The sequence below is a fragment of the Eucyclogobius newberryi genome, unplaced genomic scaffold, assembly GCF_026437365.1.
Source record: "Eucyclogobius newberryi isolate DKJ021-1_F unplaced genomic scaffold, fEucNew1.0.hap1 SCAF_36, whole genome shotgun sequence".
NCBI classification, from domain to species: domain Eukaryota; kingdom Metazoa; phylum Chordata; class Actinopteri; order Gobiiformes; family Gobiidae; genus Eucyclogobius; species Eucyclogobius newberryi.
This window is the reverse complement of record NW_027316012.1, coordinates 434,334-460,620: the sequence shown is the minus strand read 5'-3', so window position 1 is coordinate 460,620 and position 26,287 is coordinate 434,334. Positions and strand designations below refer to the sequence as shown.

The following is a 26,287-nucleotide window of genomic DNA, read 5'->3' as shown; positions in this document are numbered from 1 at the left end:
TGGAGGTGATCTGACCATCAGAGTATAGCACCATATGCCCCTGAGGGACTTAGAGTAGTACACTATACCCGAGGGACTCTGTCGTTTTTCCGGGCCGTAGTACGAAGTTGTGAGCAAAAGGGGTGAAAATGGGTTAAAATGTGAAAAAACACCAAAATGAGCAAAATGAAATAATCCCCCCTCATCAGTGCACTGTTTGACCCCAGAAAAGCACTCCCCTGGGGCCTGGAGGTGATCTGACCATCATAGTATAGTACACTATACCCCTGAGGGACTTAGAGTAAAAACCGAAATAGTACACTATACTCGAAAAATTTCAAAGTGTGGTTAAGAGTACCAAGGGCACGGGCTTCCAGGCGGCTGCCCCTAAGGGGTTTAGCCCGCGAGGGGGTGCTTAAGGGTGGGTCCCCGGGTTCGGAGGGAGAGCCTGGTCCCCGGTGGTCATCCCCTGAGTCCCGGAGCCCAGGACCCGGGGAAGAGTGTGCCCGGGTCGAGGCTGAGTCTGGTGGAGTGGGGGGGTGGCCCTGGAGGTGCTCCAGGGGCTCCAGGGGTTCCAGGGGGTGCTCAGTGGAGGCCATGCCCAGCCAGAGTGTCCCTTCCCCGGGGTGAGTCTGGGGAGAGTGGGGGGTGGCTCTGGGGGTGCTCCGGGGGCTCCAGGGGGTGCTCGGCGGAGGCCATGCCCAGCCAGAGTGGCCCTTCCCCGGGCAGAGGCTGGAGGAGTGGGGGGTGGCTCTGGAGGTGCTCCGGGGGCTCCAGGGGTTCCAGGGGGTGCTCAGTGGGGGCCATGCCCAGCCAGAGTGGCCCTTCCCCGGGCAAAGTCTGGTCGTGTGCGGGGTGGATGATCCCTGCTCCGCCTCACGCGAGTTCGAGACCGGCTGGGTGCCCTTTTATCCATGAGGCACTGCACTGCCTCCGGCAGCCGAGTTCGGGGCCCGGTGAGGGCTCCAGGCTCCAGGGGCTCCGACCCGGAGCCTCCGACCCGCAGAAGGTGCTCCCTGGCCGGGCAAAGTCTGGTCGTGTGCGGGGTGGATGATCCCTGCTCCGCCTCACGCGAGTTCGAGACCGGCTGGGTGCCCTTTTATCCATGAGGCACTGCACTGCCTCCGGCAGCCGAGTTCGGGGCCCGGTGAGGGCTCCAGGCTCCAGGGGCTCCGACCCGGAGCCTCCGACCCGCAGAAGGTGCTCCCTGGCCGGGCAAAGTCTGGCAGTGTGCGGGGTGGATGATCCCTGCTCCGCCTCACGCGAGTTCGAGACCGGCTGGGTGCCCTTTTATCCATGAGGCACTGCACTGCCTCCGGCAGCCGAGTTCGGGGCCCAGTGAGGGCTCCAGGCTCCAGGGGCTCCGACCCGGAGCCTCCGACCCGCAGAAGGTGCTCCCTGGCCGGGCAAAGTCTGGCCGTGTGCGGGGTGGATGATCCCTGCTCCGCCTCACGCGAGTTCGAGACCGGCTGGGTGCCCTTTTATCCATGAGGCACTGCACTGCCTCCGGCAGCCGAGTTCGGGGCCCGGTGAGGGCTCCAGGCTCCAGGGGCTCCGACCCGGAGCCTCCGACCCGCAGAAGGTGCTCCCTGGCCGGGCAAAGTCTGGCCGTGTGCGGGGTGGATGATCCCTGCTCCGCCTCACGCGAGTTCGAGACCGGCTGGGTGCCCTTTTATCCATGAGGCACTGCACTGCCTCCGGCAGCCGAGTTCGGGGCCCGGTGAGGGCTCCAGGCTCCAGGGGCTCCGACCCGGAGCCTCCGACCCGCAGAAGGTGCTCCCTGGCCGGGCAAAGTCTGGCCGTGTGCGGGGTGGATGATCCCTGCTCCGCCTCACGCGAGTTCGAGACCGGCTGGGTGCCCTTTTATCCATGAGGCACTGCACTGCCTCCGGCAGCCGAGTTCGGGGCCCGGTGAGGGCTCCAGGCTCCAGGGGCTCCGACCCGGAGCCTCCGACCCGCAGAAGGTGCTCCCTGGCCGGGCAAAGTCTGGCCGTGTGCGGGGTGGATGATCCCTGCTCCGCCTCACGCGAGTTCGAGACCGGCTGGGTGCCCTTTTATCCATGAGGCACTGCACTGCCTCCGGCAGCCGAGTTCGGGGCCCGGTGAGGGCTCCAGGCTCCAGGGGCTCCGACCCGGAGCCTCCGACCCGCAGAAGGTGCTCCCTGGCCGGGCAAAGTCTGGTCGTGTGCGGGGTGGATGATCCCTGCTCCGCCTCACGCGAGTTCGAGACCGGCTGGGTGCCCTTTTATCCATGAGGCACTGCACTGCCTCCGGCAGCCGAGTTCGGGGCCCGGTGAGGGCTCCAGGCTCCAGGGGCTCCGACCCGGAGCCTCCGACCCGCAGAAGGTGCTCCCTGGCCGGGCAAAGTCTGGCCGTGTGCGGGGTGGATGATCCCTGCTCCGCCTCACGCGAGTTCGAGACCGGCTGGGTGCCCTTTTATCCAAGAATCAACTGGAGTGTGGAGCTTCTACGGGCCTCCAGGGGCACTGCCGACCCAGAGCTGTGCCCCGGCTTCAGTTCTCTGTATCTCAGGAAGTTTTTTATTTATACATTTATTTCATCCATAATCTCTGGCGCCTAAAGGGTTATCAGTCCTTGGGGCTTGGGGCTAGGCTTGGCGTTTGTCAAATATTTATTTATTTTTGTCCACCTTTATTTACAAAAAATACAGAAGATGGCAGCAGATGATAAGGTATTGAAACCAAAAACTCTGTATTCTAACCCTTTAAGCGCCAAAGTCGCAGAAATGCAACTTTACCGTACAAGGAAATTAATGAAATAATAGTAGAAAATGAATCACTTCAGTCATTGGTCGGTTCGGTGCAACTTCCCTTTATTAGCCAGGTATGATCCAGGGCAGATCCGGTAAGGAAAAAAATGGCTGGAGGAAGTACACGTGGCATGCAATTTACAGCAGATTCTGACTCTGAAGGGTATTATCTCCCCGAGAGTGACGATGGATTTCCAAGTGGAGATGAAGGGACTTCGAAACAACGGACAGGTGCAAAGGACAGACGGAGGCGAGGAACCAGTGGAACCAGTGGCTGCAGTAAAACTTGCCCGGTGGATGAGAGCTGGGACATGCTGAGAGAGGTCGAGGTATTTGAGGCATGGATCAAACCTTTTGAAGACCCAGTTGGCTACACAGGAGAGATGGATCTGACGGATGCTAATCCATTTGATATTCTGTCACTCTTTCTGACCGATCAGTTTTGGACTTTCATTACTGATGAGACAAATAGATATGCACATCAGTGTATGGCACCTATGATTCTGAAGCCACATTCAAGATTTCTTGAGTGGTATGATGTATCAGTCACCGAAATGAAAGCTTTCTTCGCTTTGCATCTCTCCATGGGCCTTGTTGAGAAACCTGAAATCGAGGATTACTGGGGAACATTTTGGCTTACACAAACGCCTGGATTTGGAAATGTAATGTCAAGAAACAGATTTGAAATCATTCTTTCGTTCTTTCATTTTGTCAACAATAATGATTATGTGAGAACAGGCGAGCCCGGGCACGATAAACTGTTCAAAGTCCGCCCAATAATAGATTTGATTATTCCCAAATTTGCAGCAGTTTACAGTCCAATCAAGGAGCTTTCTTTAGATGAAATGACAATAGCTTTCAAGGGGAGATCTTCACTAAAATGTTACTCTCCGAATAAACCTGACAAATATGGCTATAGAGTGTATGCCCTGAGTGAAAGCTGTTCAGGGTATGTTTTGCGCTGGTCAATGCACACTGGACAGTACAAAAATAATGCAAGCAACATCAGTGCAACACACGCAGTTGTCCGTGAGTTGGTTTCTCCCTTTACGGGCAAAGGACACGAGATTTACATGGACAGTTACTATACCTCGCCTGTAATTGCAAATGAATTAGCAGATTTGGAAACTGGACTGTGTGGGACGGTAAGGATTACCAGGTTGGGGATGCCAAAATGCCTTGGTAAAAGTGTCTTACAGCTGAAAAAAGGAGATGACCCAGTTTTTTGCAGAAAGGGAAAACTCCTGGCTTGTGCTTGGCACGATACTAAACGTCTCACCATGTTGTCCACAGTCCATGGAAATGATTGTGTTCAGAGGAGGATCCGATCCAAGACAGATGACACTGGCTTCCGTGACATCAAAAGACCTGTATGTGTCGACCAGTACAACGCCTACATGGGTGGAGTGGACACTGCTGACCAGAGGATGAAGACATACCTCTTTCCACACAGGTCCCGGAAATGGTATCATCGCATATTCAATGCCATTATAAGCATAAGTATTGTCAACTCACACATCATATACACCAAATCCACTCCAGGCCCACACAAACCTTTAAAGGTTTACATTCAGAACATTATTGATGCATTACTGGCTGATCACTCCAAAAAACAAGAAAGGCGCTCAAGACCGGAGGGTGAAATGCCACAGAGACTCACAGAGCGTCATTGGCTTTGTCAAGCAGAGGGACGTCCAGACTGCGCCGTGTGCTCTGACCGCTCTCGTACCAAAGGCAGGCGGCAAACAAAGTACAGGTGCCGTCAGTGTGGCGTTGGCCTCTGTGCGGTTCCATGCAACGAGAGATACCATACGCTAAAAAACTTTAAATGCTGTCATTTGGATATGTAAAAGTGCAGGGTACCTTGACCCTGGATGGACATCTTTTCTGTGATGGCACTCTCCTTTCTTCACTGCTTTCTCCACAACCTGCCTGGCACCAATGATGGATGTATAAGTTGGAAAAATAAAAAAAATGAAAAAAAATACATAATAAATACCGTGTTTGTCATCATTTGGTCAGAACTTGTAATCAGGGCCCGAGTTTGAAGATGTGAGCAAAAGGGGTGAAAATGGGTTAAAATGTGAAAAAACACCAAAATGAGCAAAATGAAATAATCCCCCATCATCAGTGCACAGTTTGCCCCCAGAAAAGCACTCCCCTGGGGCCTGGAGGTGATCTGACCACCAGAATATAGTACCATATACCCCTGCTGGACTTAGAAAAAAAACCGAGCTTCCAGCCAATAGTACACTATACCCGAGGGACTCTGTCGTTTCTCGGCAATAGTACACTATACCCGAGGGACTCTGTCGTTTTTCGGCAATAGTACACTATACCCGAGGGACTCTGTCGTTTTTCGGCAATAGTACACTATACCCGAGGGACTCTGTCGTTTTTCGGCAATAGTACACTATACCCGAGGGACTCTGTCGTTTTTCGGCAATAGTACACTATACCCATCGACTCTGTCGTTTTTCCGGGCCGTAGTACGAAGTTGTGAGCAAAAGGGGTGAAAATGGGTTAAAATGTGAAAAAACACCAAAATGAGCAAAATGAAATAATCCCCCATCATCAGTGCACTGTTTGACCCCAGAAAAGCACTCCCCTGGGGCCTGGAGGTGATCTGACCATCATAGTATAGTACACTATACCCCTGAGGGACTTAGAGTAAAAACCGAAATAGTACACTATACTCGAAAAATTTCAAAGTGTGGTTAAGAGTACCAAGGGCACGGGCTTCCAGGCGGCTGCCCCTAAGGGGTTTAGCCCGCGAGGGGGTGCTTAAGGGTGGGTCCCCGGGTTCGGAGGGAGAGCCTGGTCCCCGGTGGTCATCCCCGGAGTCCCGGAGCCCAGGACCCGGGGAAGAGTGTGCCCGGGTCGGGGCTGAGTCTGGTGGAGTGGGGGGGGTGGCCCTGGAGGTGCTCCAGGGGCTCCAGGGGTTCCAGGGGGTGCTCAGTGGAGGCCATGCCCAGCCAGAGTGTCCCTTCCCCGGGGTGAGTCTGGGGAGAGTGGGGGGTGGCTCTGGGGGTGCTCCGGGGGCTCCAGGGGGTGCTCGGCGGAGGCCATGCCCAGCCAGAGTGTCCCTTCCCCGGGGTGAGTCTGGAGGAGTGGGGGGTGGCTCTGGAGGTGCTCCGGGGGCTCCAGGGGGTGCTCGGCGGAGGCCATGCCCAGCCAGAGTGGCCCTTCCCCGGGCAGAGTCTGGGGAGAGTGGGGGGTGGCTCTGGAGGTGCTCCCGGGGCTCCAGGGGTTCCAGGGGGTGCTCAGTGGAGGCCATGCCCAGCCAGAGTGTCCCTTCCCCGGGGTGAGTCTGGGGAGAGTGGGGGGTGGCTCTGGGGGTGCTCCGGGGGCTCCAGGGGGTGCTCGGCGGAGGCCATGCCCAGCCAGAGTGTCCCTTCCCCGGGGTGAGTCTGGAGGAGTGGGGGGTGGCTCTGGAGGTGCTCCCGGGGCTCCAGGGGGTGCTTGGTGGAGACCATGCCCAGCCAGAGTGGCCCTTCCCCGGGCAGAGTCTGGAGGAGTGGGGGGTGGCTCTGGAGGAGCTCCAGGGGTTCCAGGGGGTGCTCGGCGGAGGCCATGCCCAGCCAGAGTGGCCCTTCCCCGGGCATAGTCTGGGGAGAGTGGGGGGTGGCTCTGGAGGTGCTCCGGGGGCTCCAGGGGGTGCTCAGCGGGGGCCATGCCCGGCCGGAGGTGCCCGGAGCTCTCCAAGGTGGCTCCAGGGGCCCGGAGCTGTCCATGGTGGCTCCTGGGGCCCGGAGCTCTCCGAGGTGGCTCCAGGCGGTGCTCAGCGGAGGCCATGCCCGACCGGAGTGGCCCTTCCCCGGGGTGAGTCTGGGGAGAGTGGGGGGTGGCTGTGGAGGTGCTCCGGGGGCTCCAGGGGTTCCAGGGGGTGCTCAGTGGGGGCCATGCCCAGCCAGAGTGTCCCTTCCCCGGGGTGAGTCTGGAGGAGTGGGGGATGGCTCTGGAGGTGCTCCGGGGGCTCCAGGGGTTCCAGGGGGTGCTCAGCGGAGGCCATGCCCGGCCAGAGTGGCCCTTCCCCGGGCAGAGTCTGGGGAGAGTGGGGGGTGGCTCTGGAGCTGCTCCGGGGGCTTCAGGGGTTCCAGGGGGTGGTCAGCGGAGGCCATGCCCAGCCAGAGTGGACCTTCCCCGGGGTGAGTCTGGAGGAGTGGGGGGTGGCCCTGGAGGGGCTCCAGGGGTTCCAGGGGGTGCTCGGCGGAGGCCATGCCCAGCCAGAGTGTCCCTTCCCCGGGGTGAGTCTGGAGGAGTGGGGGGTGGCTCTGGAGGTGCTCCGGGGGCTCCAGGGGGTGCTTGGTGGAGGCCATGCCCAGCCAGAGTGGCCCTTCCCCGGGCAGAGTCTGGGGAGAGTGGGGGGTGGCTCTGGGGGTGCTCCGGGGGCTCCAGGGGGTGCTCGGCGGAGGCCATGCCCAGCCAGAGTGTCCCTTCCCCGGGGTGAGTCTGGAGGAGTGGGGGGTGGCCCTGGAGGGGCTCCGGGGGTTCCAGGGGGTGCTCGGCGGAGGCCATGCCCGGCCAGAGTGTCCCTTCCCCGGGCAGAGTCTGGGAAGAGTGGGGGGTGGCTCTGGAGGGCCTCCGGGGGTTCCAGGGGGTGGTAGGCGGAGGCCATTTCCGGCCAGAGTGTCCCTTCCCCGGGCAGAGTCTGGGGAGAGTGGGGGGTGGCTCTGGAGCTGCTCCGGGGGCTCCAGGGGTTCCAGGGGGTGCTCGGCGGAGGCCATGCCCGGCCAGAGTGTCCCTTCCCCGGGCAGAGTCTGGGGAGAGTGGGGGGTGGCTCTGGAGGGGCTCCAGGGGTTCCAGGGGGTGCTCGGCGGAGGCCATGCCCAGCCAGAGTGGCCCTTCCCCGGGCATAGTCTGGGGAGAGTGGGGGGTGGCTCTGGAGGTGCTCCGGGGGCTCCAGGGGGTGCTCAGTGGAGGCCATGCCCAGCCAGAGTGGCCCTTCCCCGGGCATAGTCTGGGGAGAGTGGGGGGTGGCTCTGGAGGTGCTCCGGGGGCTCCAGGGGGTGCTCAGTGGAGGCCATGCCCAGCCAGAGTGGCCCTTCCCCGGGCAGAGTCTGGAGGAGTGGGGGGTGGCTCTGGAGGTGCTCCGGGGGCTCCAGGGGGTGCTCGGCGGAGGCCATGCCCAGCCAGAGTGGCCCTTCCCCGGGCATAGTCTGGGGAGAGTGGGGGGTGGCTCTGGAGGTGCTCCGGGGGCTCCAGGGGGTGCTCAGTGGAGGCCATGCCCAGCCAGAGTGTCCCTTCCCCGGGCAGAGTCTGGAGGAGTGGGGGGTGGCTCTGGAGGTGCTCCGGGGGCTCCAGGGGTTCCAGGGGGTGCTCAGCGGAGGCCATGCCCAGCCAGAGTGGCCCTTCCCCAGGGTGAGTCTGGGGAGAGTGGGCGGTGGCTCTGGAGGTGCTCCGGGGGCTCCAGGGGGTGCTCAGTGGAGGCCATGCCCAGCCAGAGTGGCCCTTCCCCGGGCAGAGTCTGGAGGAGTGGGGGGTGGCTCTGGAGGTGCTCCGGGGGCTCCAGGGGGTGCTCGGCGGAGGCCATGCCCAGCCAGAGTGGCCCTTCCCCGGGCATAGTCTGGGGAGAGTGGGGGGTGGCTCTGGAGGTGCTCCGGGGGCTCCAGGGGGTGCTCAGCGGGGGCCATGCCCTGCCGGAGGTGCCCGGAGCTCTCCAAGGTGGCTCCAGGGGCCCGGAGCTGTCCATGGTGGCTCCAGGGGCCCGGAGCTCTCGGAGGTGGCTCCAGGCGGTGCTCAGCGGAGGCCATGCCCGACCGGAGTGGCCCTTCCCCGGATTGAGTCTGGGGAGAGTGGGGGGTGGCTGTGGAGGTGCTCCGGGGGCTCCAGGGGTTCCAGGGGGTGCTCAGTGGGGGCCATGCCCAGCCAGAGTGTCCCTTCCCCGGGGTGAGTCTGGAGGAGTGGGGGATGGCTCTGGAGGTGCTCCGGGGGCTCCAGGGGTTCCAGGGGGTGCTCAGCGGAGGCCATGCCCGGCCAGAGTGGCCCTTCCCCGGGCAGAGTCTGGGGAGAGTGGGGGGTGGCTCTGGAGCTGCTCCGGGGGCTTCAGGGGTTCCAGGGGGTGGTCAGCGGAGGCCATGCCCAGCCAGAGTGGACCTTCCCCGGGGTGAGTCTGGAGGAGTGGGGGGTGGCCCTGGAGGGGCTCCAGGGGTTCCAGGGGGTGCTCGGCGGAGGCCATGCCCAGCCAGAGTGTCCCTTCCCCGGGGTGAGTCTGGAGGAGTGGGGGGTGGCTCTGGAGGTGCTCCGGGGGCTCCAGGGGGTGCTCGGCGGAGGCCATGCCCAGCCAGAGTGTCCCTTCCCCGGGGTGAGTCTGGAGGAGTGGGGGGTGGCTCTGGAGGTGCTCCGGGGGCTCCAGGGGGTGCTTGGTGGAGACCATGCCCAGCCAGAGTGGCCCTTCCCCGGGCAGAGTCTGGAGGAGTGGGGGGTGGCTCTGGAGGAGCTCCAGGGGTTCCAGGGGGTGCTCGGCGGAGGCCATGCCCAGCCAGAGTGGCCCTTCCCCGGGCATAGTCTGGGGAGAGTGGGGGGTGGCTCTGGAGGTGCTCCGGGGGCTCCAGGGGGTGCTCAGCGGGGGCCATGCCCTGCCGGAGGTGCCCGGAGCTCTCCAAGGTGGCTCCAGGGGCCCGGAGCTGTCCATGGTGGCTCCAGGGGCCCGGAGCTCTCGGAGGTGGCTCCAGGCGGTGCTCAGCGGAGGCCATGCCCGACCGGAGTGGCCCTTCCCCGGGGTGAGTCTGGGGAGAGTGGGGGGTGGCTGTGGAGGTGCTCCGGGGGCTCCAGGGGTTCCAGGGGGTGCTCAGTGGGGGCCATGCCCAGCCAGAGTGTCCCTTCCCCGGGGTGAGTCTGGAGGAGTGGGGGATGGCTCTGGAGGTGCTCCGGGGGCTCCAGGGGTTCCAGGGGGTGCTCAGCGGAGGCCATGCCCGGCCAGAGTGGCCCTTCCCCGGGCAGAGTCTGGGGAGAGTGGGGGGTGGCTCTGGAGCTGCTCCGGGGGCTTCAGGGGTTCCAGGGGGTGGTCAGCGGAGGCCATGCCAAGCCAGAGTGGACCTTCCCCGGGGTGAGTCTGGAGGAGTGGGGGGTGGCCCTGGAGGGGCTCCAGGGGTTCCAGGGGGTGCTCGGCGGAGGCCATGCCCAGCCAGAGTGTCCCTTCCCCGGGGTGAGTCTGGAGGAGTGGGGGGTGGCTCTGGAGGTGCTCCGGGGGCTCCAGGGGGTGCTTGGTGGAGGCCATGCCCAGCCAGAGTGGCCCTTCCCCGGGCAGAGTCTGGGGAGAGTGGGGGGTGGCTCTGGGGGTGCTCCGGGGGCTCCAGGGGGTGCTCGGCGGAGGCCATGCCCAGCCAGAGTGTCCCTTCCCCGGGGTGAGTCTGGAGGAGTGGGGGGTGGCCCTGGAGGGGCTCCGGGGGTTCCAGGGGGTGCTCGGCGGAGGCCATGCCCGGCCAGAGTGTCCCTTCCCCGGGCAGAGTCTGGGGAGAGTGGGGGGTGGCTCTGGAGGGCCTCCGGGGGTTCCAGGGGGTGGTAGGCGGAGGCCATTTCCGGCCAGAGTGTCCCTTCCCCGGGGTGAGTCTGGAGGAGTGGGGGGTGGCCCTGGAGGGGCTCCGGGGGTTCCAGGGGGTGCTCGGCGGAGGCCATGCCCGGCCAGAGTGTCCCTTCCCCGGGCAGAGTCTGGGGAGAGTGGGGGGTGGCTCTGGAGGGCCTCCGGGGGTTCCAGGGGGTGGTAGGCGGAGGCCATTTCCGGCCAGAGTGTCCCTTCCCCGGGCAGAGTCTGGGGAGAGTGGGGGGTGGCTCTGGAGCTGCTCCGGGGGCTCCAGGGGTTCCAGGGGGTGCTCGGCGGAGGCCATGCCCGGCCAGAGTGTCCCTTCCCCGGGCAGAGTCTGGGGAGAGTGGGGGGTGGCTCTGGAGGGCCTCCGGGGGCTCCAGGGGTTCCAGGGGGTGCTCGGCGGAGGCCATGCCCAGCCAGAGTGTCCCTTCCCCGGGGTGAGTCTGGAGGAGTGGGGGGTGGCTCTGGAGGTGCTCCGGGGGCTCCAGGGGGTGCTTGGTGGAGGCCATGCCCAGCCAGAGTGTCCCTTCCCCGGGGTGAGTCTGGAGGAGTGGGGGGTGGCTCTGGAGGTGCTCCGGGGGGCTCCAGGGGGTGCTTGGTGGACGCCATGCCCAGCCAGAGTGGCCCTTCCCCGGGCAGAGTCTGGGGAGAGTGGGGGGGTGGCTCTGGGGGTGCTCCGGGGGCTCCAGGGGGTGCTCGGCGGAGGCCATGCCCAGCCAGAGTGGACCTTCCCCGGGGTGAGTCTGGGGAGAGTGGGGGGTGGCTCTGGAGGGTCTCCGGGGGCTCCAGGGGCTGCTCGGCGGAGGCCATGCCCAGCCAGAGTGTCCCTTCCCCGGTGTGAGTCTGGAGGAGTGGGGGGTGGCTCTGGAGGTGCTCCGGGGGCTCCAGGGGGTGCTTGGTGGAGGCCATGCCCAGCCAGAGTGTCCCTTCCCCGGGGTGAGTCTGGAGGAGTGGGGGGTGGCTCTGGAGGTGCTCCGGGGGGCTCCAGGGGGTGCTTGGTGGACGCCATGCCCAGCCAAAGTGGCCCTTCCCCGGGCAGAGTCTGGGGAGAGTGGGGGGGTGGCTCTGGGGGTGCTCCGGGGGCTCCAGGGGGTGCTCGGCGGAGGCCATGCCCAGCCAGAGTGGACCTTCCCCGGGGTGAGTCTGGGGAGAGTGGGGGGTGGCTCTGGAGGGTCTCCGGGGGCTCCAGGGGCTGCTCGGCGGAGGCCATGCCCAGCCAGAGTGTCCCTTCCCCGGGGTGAGTCTGGAGGAGTGGGGGGTGGCTCTGGAGGGTCTCCGGGGGCTCCAGGGGCTCCAGGGGGTGCTCAGCGGAGGCCATGCTCAGCCAGAGTGGCCCTTCCCCGGCCTCATATGCGGCAGAGTGCAGGGTGAGCAAAATGGGTGAAAATGGGTTAAAATGTGAAAAAACACCAAAATGAGCAAAATGAAATAATCCCCCATCATCAGTGCACTGTTTGACCCCAGAAAAGCACTCCCCTGGGGCCTGGAGGTGATCTGACCATCAGAGTATAGCACCATATGCCCCTGAGGGACTTAGAGTAAAAACCGAAATAGTACACTATACCCGAAAAGACTCTGTCATTTTTCGGCAATAGTACACTATACCCATCGACTCTGTCGTTTTTCCGGGCCGTAGTACGAAGTTGTGAGCAAAAGGGGTGAAAATGGGTTAAAATGTGAAAAAACACCAAAATGAGCAAAATGAAATAATCCCCCATCATCAGTGCACTGTTTGACCCCAGAAAAGCACTCCCCTGGGGCCTGGAGGTGATCTGACCATCAGAGTATAGCACCATATGCCCCTGAGGGACTTAGAGTAGTACACTATACCCGAGGGACTCTGTCGTTTTTCCGGGCCGTAGTACGAAGTTGTGAGCAAAAGGGGTGAAAATGGGTTAAAATGTGAAAAAACACCAAAATGAGCAAAATGAAATAATCCCCCCTCATCAGTGCACTGTTTGACCCCAGAAAAGCACTCCCCTGGGGCCTGGAGGTGATCTGACCATCATAGTATAGTACACTATACCCCTGAGGGACTTAGAGTAAAAACCGAAATAGTACACTATACTCGAAAAATTTCAAAGTGTGGTTAAGAGTACCAAGGGCACGGGCTTCCAGGCGGCTGCCCCTAAGGGGTTTAGCCCGCGAGGGGGTGCTTAAGGGTGGGTCCCCGGGTTCGGAGGGAGAGCCTGGTCCCCGGTGGTCATCCCCTGAGTCCCGGAGCCCAGGACCCGGGGAAGAGTGTGCCCGGGTCGAGGCTGAGTCTGGTGGAGTGGGGGGGTGGCCCTGGAGGTGCTCCAGGGGCTCCAGGGGTTCCAGGGGGTGCTCAGTGGAGGCCATGCCCAGCCAGAGTGTCCCTTCCCCGGGGTGAGTCTGGGGAGAGTGGGGGGTGGCTCTGGGGGTGCTCCGGGGGCTCCAGGGGGTGCTCGGCGGAGGCCATGCCCAGCCAGAGTGGCCCTTCCCCGGGCAGAGGCTGGAGGAGTGGGGGGTGGCTCTGGAGGTGCTCCGGGGGCTCCAGGGGTTCCAGGGGGTGCTCAGTGGGGGCCATGCCCAGCCAGAGTGGCCCTTCCCCGGGCAAAGTCTGGTCGTGTGCGGGGTGGATGATCCCTGCTCCGCCTCACGCGAGTTCGAGACCGGCTGGGTGCCCTTTTATCCATGAGGCACTGCACTGCCTCCGGCAGCCGAGTTCGGGGCCCGGTGAGGGCTCCAGGCTCCAGGGGCTCCGACCCGGAGCCTCCGACCCGCAGAAGGTGCTCCCTGGCCGGGCAAAGTCTGGTCGTGTGCGGGGTGGATGATCCCTGCTCCGCCTCACGCGAGTTCGAGACCGGCTGGGTGCCCTTTTATCCATGAGGCACTGCACTGCCTCCGGCAGCCGAGTTCGGGGCCCGGTGAGGGCTCCAGGCTCCAGGGGCTCCGACCCGGAGCCTCCGACCCGCAGAAGGTGCTCCCTGGCCGGGCAAAGTCTGGCAGTGTGCGGGGTGGATGATCCCTGCTCCGCCTCACGCGAGTTCGAGACCGGCTGGGTGCCCTTTTATCCATGAGGCACTGCACTGCCTCCGGCAGCCGAGTTCGGGGCCCAGTGAGGGCTCCAGGCTCCAGGGGCTCCGACCCGGAGCCTCCGACCCGCAGAAGGTGCTCCCTGGCCGGGCAAAGTCTGGCCGTGTGCGGGGTGGATGATCCCTGCTCCGCCTCACGCGAGTTCGAGACCGGCTGGGTGCCCTTTTATCCATGAGGCACTGCACTGCCTCCGGCAGCCGAGTTCGGGGCCCGGTGAGGGCTCCAGGCTTCAGGGGCTCCGACCCGGAGCCTCCGACCCGCAGAAGGTGCTCCCTGGCCGGGCAAAGTCTGGCCGTGTGCGGGGTGGATGATCCCTGCTCCGCCTCACGCGAGTTCGAGACCGGCTGGGTGCCCTTTTATCCATGAGGCACTGCACTGCCTCCGGCAGCCGAGTTCGGGGCCCGGTGAGGGCTCCAGGCTCCAGGGGCTCCGACCCGGAGCCTCCGACCCGCAGAAGGTGCTCCCTGGCCGGGCAAAGTCTGGCCGTGTGCGGGGTGGATGATCCCTGCTCCGCCTCACGCGAGTTCGAGACCGGCTGGGTGCCCTTTTATCCATGAGGCACTGCACTGCCTCCGGCAGCCGAGTTCGGGGCCCGGTGAGGGCTCCAGGCTCCAGGGGCTCCGACCCGGAGCCTCCGACCCGCAGAAGGTGCTCCCTGGCCGGGCAAAGTCTGGCCGTGTGCGGGGTGGATGATCCCTGCTCCGCCTCACGCGAGTTCGAGACCGGCTGGGTGCCCTTTTATCCATTAGGCACTGCACTGCCTCCGGCAGCCGAGTTCGGGGCCCGGTGAGGGCTCCAGGCTCCAGGGGCTCCGACCCGGAGCCTCCGACCCGCAGAAGGTGCTCCCTGGCCGGGCAAAGTCTGGTCGTGTGCGGGGTGGATGATCCCTGCTCCGCCTCACGCGAGTTCGAGACCGGCTGGGTGCCCTTTTATCCATGAGGCACTGCACTGCCTCCGGCAGCCGAGTTCGGGGCCCGGTGAGGGCTCCAGGCTCCAGGGGCTCCGACCCGGAGCCTCCGACCCGCAGAAGGTGCTCCCTGGCCGGGCAAAGTCTGGCCGTGTGCGGGGTGGATGATCCCTGCTCCGCCTCACGCGAGTTCGAGACCGGCTGGGTGCCCTTTTATCCAAGAATCAACTGGAGTGTGGAGCTTCTACGGGCCTCCAGGGGCACTGCCGACCCAGAGCTGTGCCCCGGCTTCAGTTCTCTGTATCTCAGGAAGTTTTTTATTTATACATTTATTTCATCCATAATCTCTGGCGCCTAAAGGGTTAATCAATATCTAACATGTGCTAAATGTACTCAACTGGCTAGAATGATGATCTAACCCTCGACCTTGGTGTTATTAGTACCACGCTAACCAGCCACATTTTCCACATGTAAAATGTCAAAATGTGCGCAAGGGACCATATAATATAAGAGTTGGCTTGAAGGTACCTTCAGGGATGTAAAAGGAAGAGCAATTTTGCACATTTTTGGCGCTTTAGGTACGGTTCAAATGGGATTGCAAAAAGAGTTCTGACCTCTAAGTCTGAAAAGAGATTTCCTTAAATTGACACATGACAAAGCAACAAACGTGGGGTTTTACCTGACATAAATCCAGCAGTTTAGGCCAAAAAAAAGCAGCAGGTTTTTAGGTAGGTCTTGCTTCGTTTGTACCTTCAGTACTAAAGATCGGCTTTACCTAACAACGATCCAGCCCAATGAAAATTGGCACGTTTGCAATATTTAAACTATTTCTCAAGCAACTGGCTAGTATGGGGATCGAATCCACGACCTTGGCGTTATTAGCACCACGCTCTAACCAACGGAGCTAACCAGCCAAAATTGTCATGAGTAAAATGTCAAAATGTGCTCATGTGACTATATAAGACTAGAATTTGCTTGAAGGTACCTTCAGGGATGTAAAAGGAAGAGCAATTTTGCACATTTTTGGCGCTTTAGGTACGGTTCAAATGGGATTGAAATAAGTGTTCTGACCTCTAAGTCTGAAAAGAGATTTCCTTAAATTGACACATAACAAAGCAACAAACGTGGGATTATACCTGACATAAATCCAGCAGTTTAGGCCAAAAAAAAACCAGCAGGTTTTTAGGTAGAAGGTCTTGCTTTGTTTGTACCATCAGTACTAAAGATTGGCTTTACCTAACAACGATCCAGCCCAATGAAAATCGGAAGGTTTGTAATAGTTAAATTCTTTCTTAATCAATATCTTACATGTGCTAAATGTACTCAACTGGCTAGAATGATGATCTAACCATCGACCTTGGTGTTATTAGTATCACGCTAACCAGCCACATTTTCCACATGTAAAATGTCAAAATGTGCGCAAGGGACCATATAATATAAGAGTTGGCTTGAAGGTACCTTCAGGGATGTAAAAGGAAGAGCAATTTTGCACATTTTTGGCGCTTTAGGTACGGTTCAAATGGGATTACAATAAGAGTTCTGACCTCTAAGTCTGAAAAGAGATTTCCTTAAATTGACACATAACAAAGCAACAAACGTGGGGGTTTACCTGACATAAATCCAGCAGTTTAGGCCAAAAAAAAGCAGCAGGTTTTTAGGTAGGTCTTGCTTCGTTTGTACCTTCAGTACTAAAGATCGGCTTTACCTAACAACGATCCAGCCCAATGAAAATCGGCAGGTTTGTAATATTTAAACTATTTCTCAAGCAAAATCTTTCAACCGCCACACATACTAAACTGGCTAGTATGGACATCGAACCCACGACCTTGGCGTTATTAGCACCACGCTCTAAACAACTGAGCTAACCAGCCAAGGATCTCAAGTTTAAAATGTCAAAATGTGCTTATGTGACTTTATACGACTAGAATTTGCTTGAAGGTACCTTCACGGATGTAAAAGGAAGAGCAATTTTGCACATTTTTGGCGCTTTAGGTACGGTTCAAATGGGATTGCAATGAGTGTTCTGACCTCTAAGTCTGAAAAGAGATTTCCTTGAATTGACACATAACAAAGCAACAAACGTGGGATTTTACCTGACATAAATCCACTAGTTTAGGCCAAAAAAAGCAGCAGTTTTTAAGTAGAAGGTCTTGCTTCGTTTGTACCTTCAGTACTAAAGATTGGCTTTACCTAACAACGATCCAGCCCAATGAAAATAGGAAGGTTTGTAATAGTTAAATTCTTTCTTAATCAATATCTTACATATACTAAACTTACTCAACTGGCTAGAATGGGGATCTAACCCTCGACCTTGGTGTTATTAGTACCACGCTAACCAGCCACATTTTCCACATGTAAAATGTCAAAATGTGCGCAAGGGACCATATAATATAAGAGTTGGCTTGAAGGTACCTTCAGGGATGTAAAAGGAAGAGCAATTTTGCACATTTTTGGCGCTTTAGGTACGGTTCAAATGGGATTGCAATAAGAGTTCTGACCTCTAAGTCTGAAAAGAGATTTCCTTAAATTGACACATAACAAAGCAACAAACGTGGGGTTTTACCTGACATAAATCCAGCAGTTTAGGCCAAAAAAAAGCAGCAGGTTTTTAGGTAGGTCTTGCTTCGTTTGTACCTTCAGTACTAAAGATCGGCTTTACCTAACAACGATCCAGCCCAATGAAAATCGGCATGTTTGTAATATTTAAACTATTTCTCAAGCAACTGGCTAGTATGGGGATCGAATCCACGACCTTGGCGTTATTAGCACCACGCTCTAACCAACTGAGCTAACCAGCCAAAATTGTCATGAGTAAAATGTCAAAATGTGCTCATGTGACTATATAAGACTAGAATTTGCTTGAAGGTACCTTCAGGGATGTAAAAGGAAGAGCAATTTTGCACATTTTTAGCGCTTTAGGTACAGTTCAAATGGGATTGAAATAAGTGTTCTGACCTCTAAGTCTGAAAAGAGATTTCCTTAAATTGACACATAACAAAGCAACAAACGTGGGATTATACCTGACATAAATCCAGCAGTTTAGGCCAAAAAAAAAACAGCAGGTTTTTAGGTAGAAGGTCTTGCTTCGTTTGTACCATCAGTACTAAAGATTGGCTTTACCTAACAACGATCCAGCCCAATGAAAATCGGAAGGTTTGTAATAGTTAAATTCTTTCTTAATCAATATCTTACATGTGCTAAATGTACTCAACTGGCTAGAATGATGATCTAACCATCGACCTTGGTGTTATTAGTATCACGCTAACCAGCCACATTTTCCACATGTAAAATGTCAAAATGTGCGCAAGGGACCATATAATATAAGAGTTGGCTTGAAGGTACCTTCAGGGATGTAAAAGGAAGAGCAATTTTGCACATTTTTGGCGCTTTAGGTACGGTTCAAATGGGATTACAATAAGAGTTCTGACCTCTAAGTCTGAAAAGAGATTTCCTTAAATTGACACATAACAAAGCAACAAACGTGGGGGTTTACCTGACATAAATCCAGCAGTTTAGGCCAAAAAAAAGCAGCAGGTTTTTAGGTAGGTCTTGCTTCGTTTGTACCTTCAGTACTAAAGATCGGCTTTACCTAACAACGATCCAGCCCAATGAAAATAGGAAGGTTTGTAATAGTTAAATTCTTTCATAACCCTTTAGGCGCCAGAGATTATGGATGAAATAAATGTATAAATAAAAAACTTCCTGAGATACAGAGAACTGAAGCCGGGGCACAGCTCTGGGTCGGCAGTGCCCCTGGAGGCCCGTAGAAGCTCCACACTCCAGTTGATTCTTGGATAAAAGGGCACCCAGCCGGTCTCGAACTCGCGTGAGGCGGAGCAGGGATCATCCACCCCGCACACGGCCAGACTTTGCCCGGCCAGGGAGCACCTTCTGCGGGTCGGAGGCTCCGGGTCGGAGCCCCTGGAGCCTGGAGCCCTCACCGGGCCCCGAACTCGGCTGCCGGAGGCAGTGCAGTGCCTCATGGATAAAAGGGCACCCAGCCGGTCTCGAACTCGCATGAGGCGGAGCAGGGATCATCCACCCCGCACACGGCCAGACTTTGCCCGGCCAGGGAGCACCTTCTGCGGGTCGGAGGCTCCGGGTCGGAGCCCCTGGAGCCTGGAGCCCTCACCGGGCCCCGAACTCGGCTGCCGGAGGCAGTGCAGTGCCTCATGGATAAAAGGGCACCCAGCCGGTCTCGAACTTGCGTGAGGCGGAGCAGGGATCATCCACCCCGCACACGGCCAGACTTTGCCCGGCCAGGGAGCACCTTCTGCGGGTCGGAGGCTCCGGGTCGGAGCCCCTGGAGCCTGGAGCCCTCACCGGGCCCCGAACTCGGCTGCCGGAGGCAGTGCAGTGCCTCATGGATAAAAGGGCACCCAGCCGGTCTCGAACTCGCGTGAGGCGGAGCAGGGATCATCCACCCCGCACACGACCAGACTTTGCCCGGGGAAGGGCCACTCTGGCTGGGCATGGCCCCCACTGAGCACCCCCTGGAACCCCTGGAGCCCCCGGAGCACCTCCAGAGCCACCCCCCACTCTCCCCAGATTCTGCCCGGGGAAGGGCCACTCTGGCTGGGCATGGCCTCCGCCGAGCAACCCCTGGAACCCCTGGAGCCCCTCCAGAGCCACCCCGCATTCCCCCAAACTCAGTCTGGGGACGGGCCACTCTTCCCCGGGTTGCAGGCTCTGGGACTCCGGGGATGACCACCGGGGACCAGGCCCTCCCTTCGAACCCGGGGACCCACACTTAAGCACCCCCACACGGGCTACACACCCTTGTTTCAGCCCCCTGGAGGTCCGTGCCCTTGGTACTATACCATGGAAGTCCGTGCCCTTGGTACTCCGACTGGAGTACCAAGGGAACGGCCCAGCACTCGCGCCGGCCCCGGCCCACCTTTCGTCCCCGGGTACCCACACTTAAGCACCCCAACACGAGCTACACACCCTTGGTGCAGCCCCCTGGAAGTCCGTGCCCTTGGTACTCTGAGCCACTTTAAAAGATAAAAAGCACCAGGACCCCAAGGCCCTGGCTCCCCTGTCCCCTACACCACACTTGGAGGCAGGGCCCTTGCCCTCCACTGGCTGCCCCCGCGCCCAATGTACTCCATAACCGAAGAAGAGAGGGGGACCCGGAGGCCGGCCTACTAGGGTTACAGGTTTAATTTAGAGCCGGGGCTCTGGACCACAAATGCCAACAACCCCGCAGTGCGCAGGAGCCTTCGAAGCTGGATGCCGGGTCTGAGCGGCACTTAGAGCCCGGAGGAGCGCGGAGCGCGGGGCTCCATTCAGAGCCTCCGTGATCCGCCTTAAAACCAGCTCTCACCTCCGCGTACAGCCCGTGGTCAGCGTGACACCGTGCTCTGCCCCGAGCAATCAGAGCAAACAGGAAGCTTCTGGAAGTGCCCGGGAGTCTGGTAAAATCAAGCCGAAAATAGACCCTCTCATGCCGGGTCTGAGCGGCACTTAGAGCCCGGAGGAGCGCGGAGCGCGGGGCTCCATTCAGAGGCTCCGTGATCCGCCTTACAACCAGCTCTCACCTCCGCGTACAGCCCGTGGTCAGCGTGACACCGTGCTCTGCCCCGAGCAATCAGAGCAAACAGGAAGCTTCTGGAAGTGCCCGGGAGTCTGGTAAAATCAAGCCGAAAATAGACCCTCTCATGCCGGGTCTGAGCGGCGCTTAGAGCCCGGAGGAGCGCGGAGCGCGGGGCTCCATTCAGAGGCTCCGTGATCCGACGCTCACCTCCGCACCTCCGAACCATGACTTGACATTACGGCTGTGAAGGAGCCTTGGAAGCTGGATAAAACCAGAACGGGGCCCATCGATCGCGGTTCTCGTGTGCCCGTCAAACGAGCTCCTTGCCCGGTATCCGCACAACCAGGAAATGTACCTGTTTCGATTGCGAAAAACGTCATTCTCAAAAACCGCCCGCCCCTCCCTCCCAGCATTACCATTTTGCACATTCCGCGTGAGAGCAGCGTAAGAATTTCTCGGGAGCAGCGTGATTTAGCCCGGGAATTTTGAGCTGAACGCTTATTCCCACGAGCCCAAAAAACGACTAAGTCCAACGGTATATAGTGTACTATTGCCGAAAAATGACAGAGTCTTTTCAGGTATAGTGTACTATTTCGGTTTTTACTCTAAGTCCCTCAGGGGCATATGGTGCTATACTCTGATGGTCAGATCACCTCCAGGCCCCAGGGGAGTGCTTTTCTGGGGGCAAACAGTGCACTGATGATGGGGGATTATTTCATTTTGCTCATTTTGGTGTTTTTTCACATTTTAACCCATTTTCACCCCTTTTGCTCACAACTTCATACTACGGCCCGGAAAAACGACAGAGTCCCTCGGGTATAGTGTACTATTGCCGAAAAACGACAGAGTCCCTCGGGTATAGTGTACTATTGCCGAAAAACGACAGAGTCCCTCGGGTATAGTGTACTATTGCCGAAAAACGACAGAGTCCCTCGGGTATAGTGTACTATTGCCGAAAAACGACAGAGTCCCTCGGGTATAGTGTACTATTGCCGAAAAACGACAGAGTCCCTCGGGTATAGTGTACTATTGGCTGGAAGCTCGGTTTTTTTTCTAAGACCAGCAGGGGTATATGGTACTATATTCTGGTGGTCAGATCACCTCCAGGCCCCAGGGGAGTGCTTTTCTGGGGGCAAACTGTGCACTGATGATGGGGGATTATTTCATTTTGCTCATTTTGGTGTTTTTTCACATTTTAACCCATTTTCACCCCTTTTGCTCACATCTTCAAACTCGGGCCCTGATTACAAGTTCTGACCAAATGATGACAAACACGGTATTTATTATGTATTTTTTTCATTTTTTTTATTTTTCCAACTTATACATCCATCATTGGTGCCAGGCAGGTTGTGGAGAAAGCAGTGAAGAAAGGAGAGAGCCATCACAGAAAAGATGTCCATCCAGGGTCAAGGTACCCTGCACTTTTACATATCCAAATGACAGCATTTAAAGTTTTTTAGCGTATGGTATCTCTCGTTGCATGGAACCGCACAGAGGCCAACGCCACACTGACGGCACCTGTACTTTGTTTGCCGCCTGCCTTTGGTACGAGAGCGGTCAGAGCACACGGCGCAGTCTGGACGTCCCTCTGCTTGACAAAGCCAATGACGCTCTGTGAGTCTCTGTGGCATTTCACCCTCCGGTCTTGAGCGCCTTTCTTGTTTTTTGGAGTGATCAGCCAGTAATGCATCAATAATGTTCTGAATGTAAACCTTTAAAGGTTTGTGTGGGCCTGGAGTGGATTTGGTGTATATGATGTGTGAGTTGACAATACTTATGCTTATAATGGCATTGAATATGCGATGATACCATTTCCGGGACCTGTGTGGAAAGAGGTATGTCTTCATCCTCTGGTCAGCAGTGTCCACTCCACCCATGTAGGCGTTGTACTGGTCGACACATACAGGTCTTTTGATGTCACGGAAGCCAGTGTCATCTGTCTTGGATCGGATCCTCCTCTGAACACAATCATTTCCATGGACTGTGGACAACATGGTGAGACGTTTAGTATCGTGCCAAGCACAAGCCAGGAGTTTTCCCTTTCTGCAAAAAACTGGGTCATCTCCTTTTTTCAGCTGTAAGACACTTTTACCAAGGCATTTTGGCATCCCCAACCTGGTAATCCTTACCGTCCCACACAGTCCAGTTTCCAAATCTGCTAATTCATTTGCAATTACAGGCGAGGTATAGTAACTGTCCATGTAAATCTCGTGTCCTTTGCCCGTAAAGGGAGAAACCAACTCACGGACAACTGCGTGTGTTGCACTGATGTTGCTTGCATTATTTTTGTACTGTCCAGTGTGCATTGACCAGCGCAAAACATACCCTGAACAGCTTTCACTCAGGGCATACACTCTATAGCCATATTTGTCAGGTTTATTCGGAGAGTAACATTTTAGTGAAGATCTCCCCTTGAAAGCTATTGTCATTTCATCTAAAGAAAGCTCCTTGATTGGACTGTAAACTGCTGCAAATTTGGGAATAATCAAATCTATTATTGGGCGGACTTTGAACAGTTTATCGTGCCCGGGCTCGCCTGTTCTCACATAATCATTATTGTTGACAAAATGAAAGAACGAAAGAATGATTTCAAATCTGTTTCTTGACATTACATTTCCAAATCCAGGCGTTTGTGTAAGCCAAAATGTTCCCCAGTAATCCTCGATTTCAGGTTTCTCAACAAGGCCCATGGAGAGATGCAAAGCGAAGAAAGCTTTCATTTCGGTGACTGATACATCATACCACTCAAGAAATCTTGAATGTGGCTTCAGAATCATAGGTGCCATACACTGATGTGCATATCTATTTGTCTCATCAGTAATGAAAGTCCAAAACTGATCGGTCAGAAAGAGTGACAGAATATCAAATGGATTAGCATCCGTCAGATCCATCTCTCCTGTGTAGCCAACTGGGTCTTCAAAAGGTTTGATCCATGCCTCAAATACCTCGACCTCTCTCAGCATGTCCCAGCTCTCATCCACCGGGCAAGTTTTACTGCAGCCACTGGTTCCACTGGTTCCTCGCCTCCGTCTGTCCTTTGCACCTGTCCGTTGTTTCGAAGTCCCTTCATCTCCACTTGGAAATCCATCGTCACTCTCGGGGGGATAATACCCTTCAGAGTCAGAATCTGCTGTAAATTGCATGCCACGTGTACTTCCTCCAGCCATTTTTTTCCTTACCGGATCTGCCCTGGATCATACCTGGCTAATAAAGGGAAGTTGCACCGAACCGACCAATGACTGAAGTGATTCATTTTCTACTATTATTTCATTAATTTCCTTGTACGGTAAAGTTGCATTTCTGCGACTTTGGCGCTTAAAGGGTTAATCAATATCTTACATATACTAAACTTACTCAACTGGCTAGAATGGGGATCTAACCCTCGACCTTGGTGTTATTAGTACCACGCTAACCAGCCACATCTTCCACATGTAAAATGTCAAAATGTGCGCAAGGGACCATATAATATAAGAGTTGGCTTGAAGGTACCTTCAGGGATGTAAAAGGAAGAGCAATTTTGCACATTTTTGGCGCTTTAGGTACGGTTCAAATGGGATTGCAATAAGTGTTCTGACCTCTAAGTCTGAAAAGAGATTTCCTTAAATTGACACATAACAAAGCAACAAACGTGGGGTTTTACCTGACATAAATCCAGCAGTTTAGGCCAAAAAAAAGCAGCAGGTTTTTAGGTAGGTCTGGCTTCGTTTGTACCTTCAGTACTAAAGATCGGCTTTACCTAACAACAATCCAGCCCAACGAAAATCGGCACGTTTGCAATATTTAAACTATTTCTCAAGCAACTGGCTAGTATGGGGACCGAACCCACGACCTTGGCGTTATTAGCACCACGCTCTAACCAACTGAGCTAACCAGCCGAAATTGTCATGAATAAATGTCAAAATGTGCTCATGTGACTATATAAGACTAGAATTTGCTTGAAGGTACCTTCAGGGATGTAAAAGGAAGAGCAATTTTGCACATTTTTGGCGCTTTAGGTACGGTTCAAATGGGATTGCAATAAGTGTTCTGACCTCTAAGTCTGAAAAGAGATTTCCTTAAATTGACACATAACAAAGCACCAAACGTGGGATTATACCTGACATAAATCCACTAGTTTAGGCCAAAAAAAGCAGCAGTTTTTAGGTAGAAGGTCTTGCTTCGTTTGTACCATCAGTACTAAAGATCGGCTTTACCTAACAACGATCCAGCCCAATGAAAATCGGCAGGTTTGTAATATTTAAACAATTTCCTAAGCAAAATCTTTCAACAGCCACACATACTAAACTGACTAGTATGGGCATCGAACCCACAACCTTGGCGTTAATAGCACCACGCTCTAACCAACTGAGCTAACCAGCCAAGATTCTCAGGTTTAAAATGTCAAAATGTGCTCATGTGACTTTATACGACTAGAATTTGCTTGAAGGTACCTTCAGGGATGTAAAAGGAAGAGCAATTTTCCACATTTTTGGCGCTTTAGGTACGGTTCAAATGGGATTGCAATAAGTGTTCTGACCTCTAAGTCTGAAAAGAGATTTCCTTAAATTGACACATAACAAAGCACCAAACGTGGGATTATACCTGACATAAATCCACTAGTTTAGGCCAAAAAAAGCAGCAGTTTTTAAGTATAAGGTCTTGCTTCGTTTGTACCTTCAGTACTAAAGATTGGCTTTACCTAACAACGATCCAGCCCAATGAAAATAGGAAGGTTTGTAATAGTTAAATTCTTTCTTAATCAATATCTTACATATACTAAACTTACTCAACTGGCTAGAATGGGGATCTAACCCTCGACCTTGGTGTTATTAGTACCACGCTAACCAGCCACATTTTCCACATGTAAAATGTCAAAATGTGCGCAAGGGACCATATAATATAAGAGTTGGCTTGAAGGTACCTTCAGGGATGTAAAAGGAAGAGCAATTTTGCACATTTTTGGCGCTTTAGGTACGGTTCAAATGGGATTGCAATAAGAGTTCTGACCTCTAAGTCTGAAAAGAGATTTCCTTAAATTGACACATAACAAAGCACCAAACGTGGGATTATACCTGACATAAATCCACTAGTTTAGGCCAAAAAAAGCAGCAGTTTTTAGGTAGAAGGTCTTGCTTCGTTTGTACCATCAGTACTAAAGATCGGCTTTACCTAACAACGATCCAGCCCAATGAAAATCGGCAGGTTTGTAATATTTAAACTATTTCCTAAGCAAAATCTTTCAACCGCCACACATACTAAACTGACTAGTATGGGCATCGAACCCACAACCTTGGCGTTAATAGCACCACGCTCTAACCAACTGAGCTAACCAGCCAAGGTTCTCAGGTTTAAAATGTCAAAATGTGCTCATGTGACTTTATACGACTAGAATTTGCTTGAAGGTACCTTCAGGGATGTAAAAGGAAGAGCAATTTTTCACATTTTTGGCGCTTTAGGTACGGTTCAAATGGGATTGCAATAAGTGTTCTGACCTCTAAGTCTGAAAAGAGATTTCCTTAAATTGACACATAACAAAGCAACAAACGTGGGATTATACCTGACATAAATCCAGCAGTTTAGGCCAAAAAAAACAGCAGGTTTTTAGGTAGAAGGTCTTGCTTCGTTTGTACCATCAGTACTAAAGATCGGCTTTACCTAACAACGATCCAGCCCAATGAAAATTGGCAGGTTTGTAATATTTAAACTATTTCTCAAGCAAAATACTTCATGTCTTATATGTATTTGACTGGCTAGTATGGGGATCGAACCCACGACCTTGGCATTATTAGCACCACGCTCTAACCAACTGAGCTAACCAGACAAGTTTCTCAAGTTCAAAATGTCAAAATGTGCTCATGTGACTTTATACGACTAGAATTTGCTTGAAGGTACCTTCACGGATGTAAAAGGAAGAGCAATTTTGCACATTTTTGGCGCTTTAGGTACGGTTCAAATGGGATTGCAATGAGTGTTCTGACCTCTAAGTCTGAAAAGAGATTTCCTTGAATTGACACATAACAAAGCAACAAACGTGGGGTTTTACCTGACATAAATCCACTAGTTTAGGCCAAAAAAGCAGCAGTTTTTAAGTAGAAGGTCTTGCTTCGTTTGTACCTTCAGTACTAAAGATTGGCTTTACCTAACAACGATCCAGCCCAATAAAAATCGGAAGGTTTGTAATAGTTAAATTCTTTCTTAATCAATATCTTACATGTGCTAAATGTACTCAACTGGCTAGAATGATGATCTAACCCTCGACCTTGGTGTTATTAGTACCACGCTAACCAGCCACATTTTCCACATGTAAAATGTCAAAATGTGCGCAAGGGACCATATAATATAAGAGTTGGCTTGAAGGTACCTTCAGGGATGTAAAAGGAAGAGCAATTTTGCACATTTTTGGCGCTTTAGGTACGGTTCAAATGGGATTGCAATAAGAGTTCTGACCTCTAAGTCTGAAAAGAGATTTCCTTAAATTGACACATAACAAAGCAACAAACGTGGGGTTTTACCTGACATAACTCCAGCAGTTTA

At 55.3% G+C, this 26,287-nt stretch overlaps 6 non-coding genes across 6 annotated transcripts; all 6 read right to left on the bottom strand.

Annotated features, from left to right (window-relative positions):
• Positions 1-15,078: 15,078 nt before the first annotated feature.
• On the bottom strand, positions 15,079-15,152 carry trnai-aau (transfer RNA isoleucine (anticodon AAU)). The gene has a single exon. It is a non-coding gene; the product is annotated as a tRNA-Ile (tRNA).
• Positions 15,153-16,962: 1,810 nt separating this feature from the next.
• On the bottom strand, positions 16,963-17,036 carry trnai-aau (transfer RNA isoleucine (anticodon AAU)). The gene has a single exon. It is a non-coding gene; the product is annotated as a tRNA-Ile (tRNA).
• A 6,539-nt stretch (positions 17,037-23,575) lies between these two features.
• Positions 23,576-23,649, bottom strand: trnai-aau (transfer RNA isoleucine (anticodon AAU)). Its single transcript has one exon. It is a non-coding gene; the product is annotated as a tRNA-Ile (tRNA).
• Positions 23,650-24,059: 410 nt separating this feature from the next.
• Positions 24,060-24,133, bottom strand: trnan-auu (transfer RNA asparagine (anticodon AUU)). The gene has a single exon. It is a non-coding gene; the product is annotated as a tRNA-Asn (tRNA).
• An 881-nt stretch (positions 24,134-25,014) lies between these two features.
• On the bottom strand, positions 25,015-25,088 carry trnan-auu (transfer RNA asparagine (anticodon AUU)). Its single transcript has one exon. It is a non-coding gene; the product is annotated as a tRNA-Asn (tRNA).
• Positions 25,089-25,500: 412 nt separating this feature from the next.
• On the bottom strand, positions 25,501-25,574 carry trnai-aau (transfer RNA isoleucine (anticodon AAU)). The gene has a single exon. It is a non-coding gene; the product is annotated as a tRNA-Ile (tRNA).
• Positions 25,575-26,287: the final 713 nt, after the last annotated feature.